The following is a 10,508-nucleotide window of genomic DNA, read 5'->3' as shown; positions in this document are numbered from 1 at the left end:
TTCTTTTATGTGTGTTCAAATTTATAGCCCTGAAATATAAAGCACGGCCCGTGATTCTAAAACTGTGTGCTTGTGGTCCAGGGATTTGAAAGATAACTGTGTTAACGACTGCAGGTGAAAGTAGCCTAGGAGCTCAGTGCTTGTCTTGAGCGAGGGAGACTATTATCTCTTTACATTAGAGTTACACAACAGGCTGAGAGTGTGAGCCGTCCCTGCCCCGACAGCAGCAGTGTGTCTGGCAGGTGGAGACGGTGTTGGCCGGCTCAAGAAGTGGGACAGCTCTTTGTGAGGTAAAAGAGGAAGCAGGCCAAGAGGAAGAAGCAGTCGAGGTCAGCCCGCGACATCCTTTAATGCTGCCAATTAACCCCGTGGAGGAGGAAGAGAAAATCAGACTGAAAACTCTGATCCCTTTCACAGCCGATCAGACTGAGAGAACTGTCTCCTCTTTCACAGGAACTGTGCGTACACCTTGTACCACCATGCCTTGCCTTCCCTTCATCAATCCCATCAAGTAGCAGTGTGAAGATATGTGGAATCAAGTGCTGATTTATGTTGCTTTATATTTCACAGAGGCATAAACTATGCTATAAATGGAAGGATGGATGGATGATGGATGGATAGATGAGCAACAAATTGCATTGTGGAGACAGGTACTATTTTATATCTATACATTGTTTTTCTCTTTCTTTTTGTCCATATGTTATTTTTCAATTTGAGTTAAAACTGACTGTCTTGTAATTATTTGTCATAGATCAAACTACGAGTAGCATCGTGCTGTTGTAGCTGCCCCCCCCCCCCCCCCCCCCCCAGCCAACTCAACTACAAATGTAAAATGCTATTTAATCATTAATGTCATCCAATCCCAGATCAAATTGGGATGTGGGACAACTCAGAGACAGGTTAGCTATTTCCCAGCCTCTAGGCTCAGGGTTAGTGTTAGGGGTGTGGTCATTTAATGTGTCAAGCTGAAATAATGTGTCAAGTAAAGGTTATGAATGAACGACCCTGACTTGTATCTCTGACTTGCATGTTTTTTTGTTGTGATATTATGATATTGTGATATTGTGGTGTTATAGGCTTCCTGTATACTGTTGTATTAATCATGTGACTTTTTCTTCCACTGCTGTGGTGGAGATGCAGGGAAAGAAACCACAGAGGCAGCTGCGATGTGAATTTTACACAAAGAATGAGGAGTAGGTCCCTGTTTGTGAATCTCCCCTCACTCTGAATTCACTGTGGCTCTGCATGGTTACATAATGGCCTCCGTGTGCATTCCCATACACTGCACTGAAGTGCCCTGAGCCTCCGCATGCTGCTGGGTTCCACAGTCTATCATTAGCCTTCAGGGTCTGACCGCATCAAGTCCCATCCCGCTTTGCTCGTGGGCGCAGTAGAAAGTTGAAAGGGTACCGACCTGGTCACGCAGACGGGGGAGAGTGGTCCTGCACCCCCGTATTGTAAAGTGCACCCCCTCATGTTTTCACAGACAAAGAGCTACCACAGATCCAGCAGGAAACATCCACAAGTACACTTTCCTCATCGTGCACCTCGCCCAGGACTGGTGTCTCTGCCAGTCACAGACCGGAGACGCCAGGGCCGAGCAATTATGGCAATTCTTGGATGACAACAGACCAGAAAATGAATGATTTAATTTAGCTGTCAATTTTTTTTTTTTTCTGGAACCGGTGGAGGATGCAGAACCTGTAATAGAACATGTCAAAACAGTGTGGGAGAATTGTTTAGACGTTCACGTCTTCATTTGGCTGGAAGGTAATCCCAGCCTGGTTTGTCTGTTAATAATGACCAGTGTTCAGCGCTGGCACTCGCAAAAAATAAGGCTCGATCTCCTGGAGAGGCTGGACCACCCAAAGACTTTAAGCACATCCTTGTACCTTCAGCTGTCTCTACTTTACTGGCAGACAGACACACACACACACCACATCCAAAACTGTTTTGGTGGAGCCACTGTTTTAGGCTACCTTTGACCAAAATAACTGGTGGTGCCACTGTTATACAAAATCCAACCAAAATATCTAAATGACTAGCCAATCCAAATTTGAATTATGCCCCGAGCAAGTGATGTTTAACCCAATTCCATGACTACAAATGTTTTAGTTTTTTTCTGGAGATCTTAAGGAATTGACACAGACAAAATGATTCACCCTTTAGCTGCACAGCGAATCCCCCAAAAGGCCCTTAAAGGCAGAAAAGCCTGGAAAGGGAAATGTCAAATTTTGTACTATAACTTATGCACAACCGTCAATTACACACTGGCAACGCCGGACAGACACTGAGTCATTTGTATAGTGCGTCTGCAAAAAGATCCTGTGGTTCTTCCCAAGGCTGCGATTTGATCCCTGTGCTCTCTGCATTACGGCTTTGAGCTTCGCCTTTGTGCTGACAAACAAGTGCATAACCCCTCTGCCCTGAGACGGAAGGGTGAAAAATAATCCTTTGACGTTATGAAGCAAACGCGTCTGTTATGAATTGAGGAGAAGCCGGAAAAAATTGTGTAATTTTGTGTTTGGGTACAATCAAGACAGACGACCCCACTGTGTTTGTCTCCTCGTTCCAAAAAAAAGGATTCAGTAATTGCACTTGTTTCTGAATTATCCAGCCGTTTAAAAAAACTGACACATTGCACAAACCCGTCAGGTCATGCTGCACTGACAAAGCAGAGTTCGGACACTGCCAAATTGTGTTAGTGTGTAAATCCCCTCTTACTCTCATTTCCTTCTCAACTGCCCGCTAATCCAATTAGAGCACCATGGTTCAAACCCTTTAACATCTACTTTTTCCTCCCTGTATTAGCAGCTTCTGCAGAGCTTTCTGTTTTAATGAGATGCTGCACCGGTTAGATGTTTACCTCCAGGAACTGCAGTAAATCAAGACCCGCAGGAATTGAACCAAATGCAATATGATCCAGAAAGTGATGGTCAGTGTACAAAAACATGTAACGCCACAAATGTCAGTCTTATTTCTATCTAAGTTTGGTCTCTGAGAAAAGTTTGTCTGTTGTAGCTGAGAACTGTGGATTTTCACTCTAGTCATTTTACTCAGTTCAGTTCTACTAGTCTGTAAAAACAGCTGGATGTTTTCTCCTGTATCTGAAAGAGCTTTGACAAGTGCACATGTCATTTGAAAGGCACGGGCCTCCACCACTCAGTGACCATCACACAAAAAGACACTGGCCAAGTTGCATTGTGGGAATTGTAGGATCCAATGTTTTTGGAGGTTGACTCATATAGAGACATTGGGATATCTTGGCTTCTGCAAACTTAATTATTAAAATCTGTCCCTCACATGTTAGTGAACATCATGGCCGTACGCTTTTAAACAACAATCAGGAGGGGGGTGGTCCGAGGAGACCCACTTACAGCATTCCAACAAAATGTGATGTGTACACATTTTCTCCGAGCCATCTTCAAAGGGATAGCTCACCCAAAAATGAAATTCACTTCTTTTCTCGCCTGTATGCCGACAGAGGGTTGGGTGAAGTGTTGCAGTCCACAAAACGCTTTTAGAGTTTCAGGGGTAAACAGCATTGCAGCCAAAACCATTACAATTGAAATAACTGGTTTTTCCTTCTTAAAAACACAAGAATGCCTCCCTCCTGCTCCTGAGGTGTCATCCAAGTGTCCGTTAGCCCCAATATTCAAATTTCGAAATGGCGTCATTTACACAATGTCTTCATAGGGGAGAGGGGTAATGTGGGACATTTTTTACATTTGCTCCCCTCTAGGCGAGCTAAAATGATATATCAGTTAAATTTACACATTAACCATTAATTCAGGATGTTTTCTAGCAATGGAAATGACCAGAATGTCTTCAGGACAAAGGGCAGTGAAAATATGATTGTTTTAAAAAAAGTGGTATTCTGTCTCACATTACCCCGCTCTCCCCTACCCTAAATGTCCACACGTTGACATTAAGATGTGTTTCTGACGTTAAGATGTGATAGCATATACGTTCTGCTACATGGAAGTGCACCAACTCTGTGAGCCTCTGGGTTTCTCTTGGTCTTCTGTCTATTCACTTGCTGTCACCTGTGACTGATTATTGCTTCATTGTTTTCTGAATCTGCATAGTTTCCCCCGGCTGTAGGAAATGTCTTGTCAGCAGTTGCTGGGGCTTTTTTTTTTTTGTTCCTCAGATCTGCTCCATCACAACATTGCACAGTGGATACAACTATTGATGGAGCAAAACACAATGTGCTCATTAAACTTGTTGTCATTACAACACCGGGGACAACTCCCAATATTATGTTTTGGATTTGATCGTTTAGTGTACGTTTCTCCCCTCAGCTGGATCCACGTCAAAGAAACGGGAAAGAGTGACATCCAAGAGAGACAAAATCAATCTATGGTAAGAAAGAAATAACTCAAAAAGAATGAGAGGCTATCCAAACATCTTTCAGCTGTTTTTTGTTTCAAGTTTGTGGTGGATTTATTGTAACCACATGAGACTGCAGCAGCCCAAAGGAAACTGGTAATCCTGTCCAAGAGCTCTGACAAAAGAAACCTCTTGATGGCCTTGGAGGTCACGCCAAGGTCACATAAGCGGACCTGTTGATGCGTGGGTGATATCGTGAGCAATAGGTCTCTGATGATGATGCTAAGATACATATCAATCCCAGTGCATGTGTGTCTGTGTTACTAAATGCATGCTGTGGGTCTGTTTCTGTGTCGGTTTTGGGAGTTGGTCTAGGGATGATGTGTATATTTGTTTTCTGCTTCGGTTCACTGACAGCACACACAGCCTCTCTCTGTCTATGTGGACTTCAGGAAGTTAAGAAGTCTCAGAGCAGAGGAGGTTTTCTCCGCTGAGCACAGGACGCCCTTGTCTTCATCTGCTCCGACTTCCTGCGAGCAGATCACATGACGACAATGTACAATCTTTAAAGTTTTCATTTTTACTGTTATCACATCAAGATGTTTTTTGGTTATGTTTATTTATTTTTACTTTTATTTTTTGTTGGCTTTTTAATGATGCTTTGAGCAGATGGTATTAAAAAAAAAACAAATCAAGGGACGTGCGGGACATCTGTTTATCCTCAGGAGAAGATGAACAAGCAGGAGGAAAGAAAAAAGAAGATTATGAAACCCATGTGTTTGATGTTTGTGCTCATAGAGCTGCAGAAATCAGGTTATTGAGTTAGATCACATAGATGAAGGCCACAGGTTACTGTTGGCTGCCCGGTACACTTCAGCAGGACCGCTCTGTCTGAGCAGGTAATGAGGAGTCTTTTGATGTAAATGTAGAAGATAACTACTACCTTCTCTTGTTGCTTAAGTTGTTTTTTAGTTCCATTGAAAAGCTATGTTTTCGACCAGGCAAGTCTAGCCAATTTCATTTATACAGCACAATGTAAAAAGAGTTGATCAACGCTCTTAACAGAGGAATCTAATACATACTTGAGCAATCAAAAAAATGAAGGGTCATCAAATATAAATGATTTTAAACTCTTTGCTAAACTCAGGCCTATTTGAGGGAGGGCAGTATGACTAACATGGTTTATTCAGGATATGGATGACTGACTGACTCCCATATAAAGGGATTTACAGTAGTAATAAAAGCATGTAAGACCAGAACTCCAAATCAGGGCAGTATTTCATTTAATCTGTCGGCCTTAGGTGGAAAAAGCTACAAACGTCAGAATGTATTTGTCGGATTTCAAGACAGAGATCCAAGAACAGGGGCTAGAGCACTTAATGTTAAACTACAATATCATATTGTCAGCATTTAGGCATGAAAAGGGTTTTTGTATTTTCGAAAAGTGTGGCCCATATCATAGAATTATCAATGCTAATAAAACTGCACCTAAAATGGAGCCTTGGGGCACACCACAAGAGAAAACACCAGGATGAGGTCACATTTCTTTGACAGTAACTGGCAGACAGAAATTAAGAACTTCATTTCGTTTATTCGGTCATTTCCTCATTAAAATGAAGACAGCTAGAGAAAATATTGCAGGGGAAATCTAGAGAGCTCAGCGCATACACGCTGACTAAAATGACCAGACAAATGAAACTAAAGCCTCATGTGCTCTGTCCCCTCACTGTAAGATTTCCAACTCTGATCATTTTATTCTCTGGAAAAGTTGAAGCTCCTATCCGATGCGGGTTGACACAAGTGGATGGAGCAGGTTGTTCCAAATCCGCGCTTTATGGTCTTCCAGTCATGGATAAAACCAGTTATTAGAAAATATTGTAGCCAAAAATCATAACAGACAACACCAAAGTCAACGCACCAAGAGCTCAAGAGCTCCAATATATAATTATTTTATTAAGAAGAAATTGCCGCCTCAGCTGGTTATTTGAAATAAAAGCTAATGATAAGTTACTGAAACCATCACATGGAGGAAATTTTTTTTTTTTTATTATAATTTATATAATATAATTTTCTGGGGTCATCCTGCCTATTCCATCAATAATAAACCTGTCTTTTTTCAGCCAAAATTACTTCATGAGAGAGGAAATGCTCAGTTTTATACCTTTCCATAAAAAGAGGGACTGACAGTACGGGAATTAAAACTATCAACAAAACAGCTGGAACACAAAATAAGAATTACCTACTCTAATTTCTCTCCCTCTGACTGTTTAACAAGTGTAGTTTGTGTTAGGGCCTGGGAAGGTTTTCACCTGGGAAAATATAATCTAACGCCATCAGAAATATATTTCCCATGGTTACACATTTAGTTTGGTTTGATTATCCAATTATTTACTTTTTAGATTTCGTTGAAATGAGTTATGTGATTCTTGAAAAAGCACCTGGAAACACTTTTTCTCTTGATAGCCGCTGCCAGTTGTGAAATTTATGGCCTGCAGTGAACAGATGCCTTTTTATATTTTAATAGGAGTTTTGCTGCTAAATTCCCAGACAGAGATCTGTCATTAGTGTATATAATAAAGTTGAAAAATGTGTTTGCGTTGAGGAGTCATTTTGAATTTCAAAACAAGACACAGGCACACAGTGTACCGTTTAGATGTGACCAAGATGAAAAAATGTATAAAAGTTGATGCAGCCGTGATCTTTCTACACAGTTCCCTGATAGTTGATGTTGATACACAGTACAGAGGGACATGGTTTGGCGAAAAAAGCACATCTTTCAAATGGGAACTGTGCAATGGTAGAGAGAATCACTGATTTATGTGTTTTGATGAGGCCTCATTTTCCATTAGATCTCGGTTTGACGGAAATGTTGGTTTTGAGGGGGGAAATCCCCGTCCTCCAAAGTTCTCCAATGACCTCAGAGCAACATCAAGACACGGAGCATTTAATGATTTTTTCTCAGATTGATATCAGCACAAAGCCACGAAATTATTACAACCATATTGAGTAGATGTGCTCGGTGAACTGGTAGCCAATAACCCTGCAGTCCCTCGCAGTGGGAGGCAGATTGTTGGGTTGAGTGGTCAGAAGGCGGCTGCAGCAGGGGTGAGGAGCAGCTCTGAGGCATGTGGAAAACTGGAAAATGTGGAACAATGACTTTTACTGGGCCCTGAGTAAACAAACCCACATCAGGTTGGACCCATGGGCCTCCCCCGTGAGTCACCCTTCTCTCCAAAAACACGTAGATCCTCAACAGTCCTCTGTCCACCAGTGTTGATGGATAGCACAACCAAGTCCTTTTCTCAGCGTTACGCTTCCTGTCCCAGGAATGGAAAGGACCTCGGGGATGGACTGCACATGACGTCCAACAGCACAGGAGGAGACCAGAGGAGGATCTCACATGGCCCCACGAACATTGCGCCAACATATGTAGAAATTCAAAGCTCAAGGGACCTGTCAAGTCTGGTTATGGTTACAAAGCTGTGATTGAACAATTGCTGTTCGCACCAACGATCAATTCCACGACAGTTGGGCAAATCTGTGCGCTAAGGACGATCATGTGAAGTGATCAAAAGCTCCGGAACTATCAACAGACCCTTGTGGTGTCATTGTTTTGAACTTTCACCCTCCTCCATCTTACCTTTGAACCAGTGTTATAACCAGATGAATTATCTGTTCTAGCAGCAGTGTAGAGTCTATGCATGCGTGTCTTTGGGAGTGCACGATGGTAAAATAGCAGACAATACTTTGATCTTTGTCGCAGAGAGCAAGGCGGGGAGCTGTTGTGGCACCGTAAAATATATTTTATAGTCAAACGAGGTGGATGTTAGGTTATTTTGTGCTTTCAAATCTGTTTGATCCCGGCCGACAGAGCACATTACATTTATAGAAGCAGACATGTATCATAGAACATGTTTTGGTGAAGAAATCTGAAGATGAAGAAATGGCCATCTGGTGCTGCTATGATGAGAAGAACAAACAAATGAAAACACTGACATTTTTGCTCGTATGTGTCCAAACACTGGAGATTAGGAGATTTCTGATTAGGATTTACACTGACAGTGATGCCGCTGCGCATGAAATGTGACAGTTCCACCTCGGACATGATGGTGTTTGGATGGTCTAGATGAAGTGGGGGATCGGTCTGGGCACTGCCCCCCTCGGTGGGTAAACTCCACACACTGCAGCCATTCAGTTGGCCCGGCTCGCTGGATAAAGTTAGGATTGTTTGTCAGCGGGCTGTAATGCCAGGAATGCTCAGTGCTGGCTCCCCCCCCCCCCCCCCCTTGTGTGTGTGAGTGTCTCTCACACTTTATTTTGCTGCTCCAGCAGCAGCAGTTTGGATCTGTGGTGACACCCCCACGCTCCCTGAACTCCAAAGTGAAATAACAGATTCTATTTCTCTCCTGCAAGCTATTTTGGTACGCACACACGCACGCATGCACACACACACACACACACACACACATACACACAGACTCGAACTCGCACAAGCACACACACACACACACACACAGTCATCCACCACCTCAAATTTCCCCTCCCTCTGCCTCCCAGCGCCCCAGCAGAGACTGTCCTGTCTATTCTGCTCTGGCGTTTTCGAGCATGTTCCATCCAGCCATCATGACATCACTTTCTAAACGGGAACACACAAACATTCACAGCTTGACTCTAACCAATATCCAGCTGCATGTGAGTCCTGCTGAGCTCCACTAACAGGCTGCGTTCTATTGGGTTTTAATAGAGATTAATGAGGTTCCATGTTAAACGAAATCAGTTTTTCTAAAATATTTTTACGACCATGACTTGGTCTAATAGATCATTTAGAAATAAGCCATTTTTGACTAATTATTTTTACTCTTTCATAGTTTAATCTGTTGTAAGGCATTTTATTTTATGATTAATAATAAATCTTAATGTCTATGTACACCTGTGTTGTCACTTGTTTTTCCTGAAGAAACATCTTCTCATTGAGTTTAAATGTTCACAAAAAGAGCTCCATGTAAATCCCCCTAACCAGTCTAATTAGTACATTTATCCATCCATCCATTATGTGTACCACTTGTCCTTCGAGGGTTGCAAGGGGAGCTGGAGCCAATCCCAGATGACATTGAGCAACAATCATACACACACATCTATTAACCTAACCCCAATATGCTTTATGTGTCTTTAGACTGTGGGAGGAAGTCAGAGTTCCCAGTGAAAAATCCACAGAGACACAGGGAGAACAAACTCCACTCGGAAAGATCCCAAACGAACTAGATTCTATCAGGGAGCCATGTTGCTGGGATGCAATAGGACTACATTGTACATACAGGCCGGTTAGAGATATGGAAAACTCAAGCATAGTTGAACCAAACTGAGAAATGACCAGAAGTCTTATCAGCTGGACTACTCGAACCTCAGTGTGAAAGTGCAGTGCAGGAAATATTCATAGACATGAGTGATTATAGCTGTCAGAATGACATAAATGCTCCCTTTGAAAAGTAGTGAAGTTCAACATGGAAATAGTTAATGTACAAGTACCTCCGAATTGTACTTAAGTATATGACTTGGACTGGACGACCTCGCACTCAGTGGAAGAAAGCTTCAGCACGACCAGACCAACATTCACTACTCTGCTGCTGTCCAGATGTTCTGTCTGGTGAAAACATATCAAACCTTTGGGGGTTTTCCATGTTTTCAGGTGGATTAATGGAGGAAGCTTTTTTTTCTCCCTGAGATCATTCATATGCTCATAAAAACTCTCTGCATGTTCACGGCAGACGATGATTTAAAGTCGTGAAACAACATGGATGAAGGCGTCTTGTGAAGCATCAGCTTCCTTTTTCCATGCTGAGAAGGGAACTGTACGCTAGAGTTGTGTGGAGGAGACTCTCCCCTGACGAGGACCTGCCGATGAACCAACGGATATTTCTCAGCCGTGCTGCACCTCAGCAACACAGCAACACACAGACAACAAGCCACACATCTCCTCCAGATGAAACTGCGCTGTCAGCTTGATCTAATCATTGCAGTTAAAGTGAGACATGTGTTTCCCCTTTGCACCCTCAGGATGAAGTCATCTCCACACAGTCATGTGCTCCCAAAGTGCAGCTTAATTTAAAACATATCCATATATCCTTCAGATTCAGCCTTTTGTGTGATCCCAGTCTTAAAGGTTTGCCTCGCATCAG

The 10,508-nt window shown here is 42.6% G+C and overlaps 1 long non-coding RNA gene across 1 annotated transcript; it reads left to right on the top strand.

Annotated features, from left to right (window-relative positions):
* The first annotated feature begins 257 nt into the window (after positions 1 to 257).
* Positions 258 to 5,156, top strand: LOC133965175 (uncharacterized). The gene is made up of 4 exons (XR_009923856.1): positions 258 to 458; positions 571 to 650; positions 4,305 to 4,365; positions 4,750 to 5,156. It is a non-coding gene; the product is annotated as an uncharacterized LOC133965175 (long non-coding RNA).
* The last annotated feature ends 5,352 nt before the right edge of the window (positions 5,157 to 10,508 follow it).

This window comes from Platichthys flesus, chromosome 11, assembly GCF_949316205.1.
Source record: "Platichthys flesus chromosome 11, fPlaFle2.1, whole genome shotgun sequence".
Taxonomy (NCBI): Eukaryota; Metazoa; Chordata; class Actinopteri; order Pleuronectiformes; family Pleuronectidae; genus Platichthys; species Platichthys flesus.
Note: the sequence above shows the minus strand (reverse complement) of the source record. Positions and strands in the feature narration are given on the sequence as shown.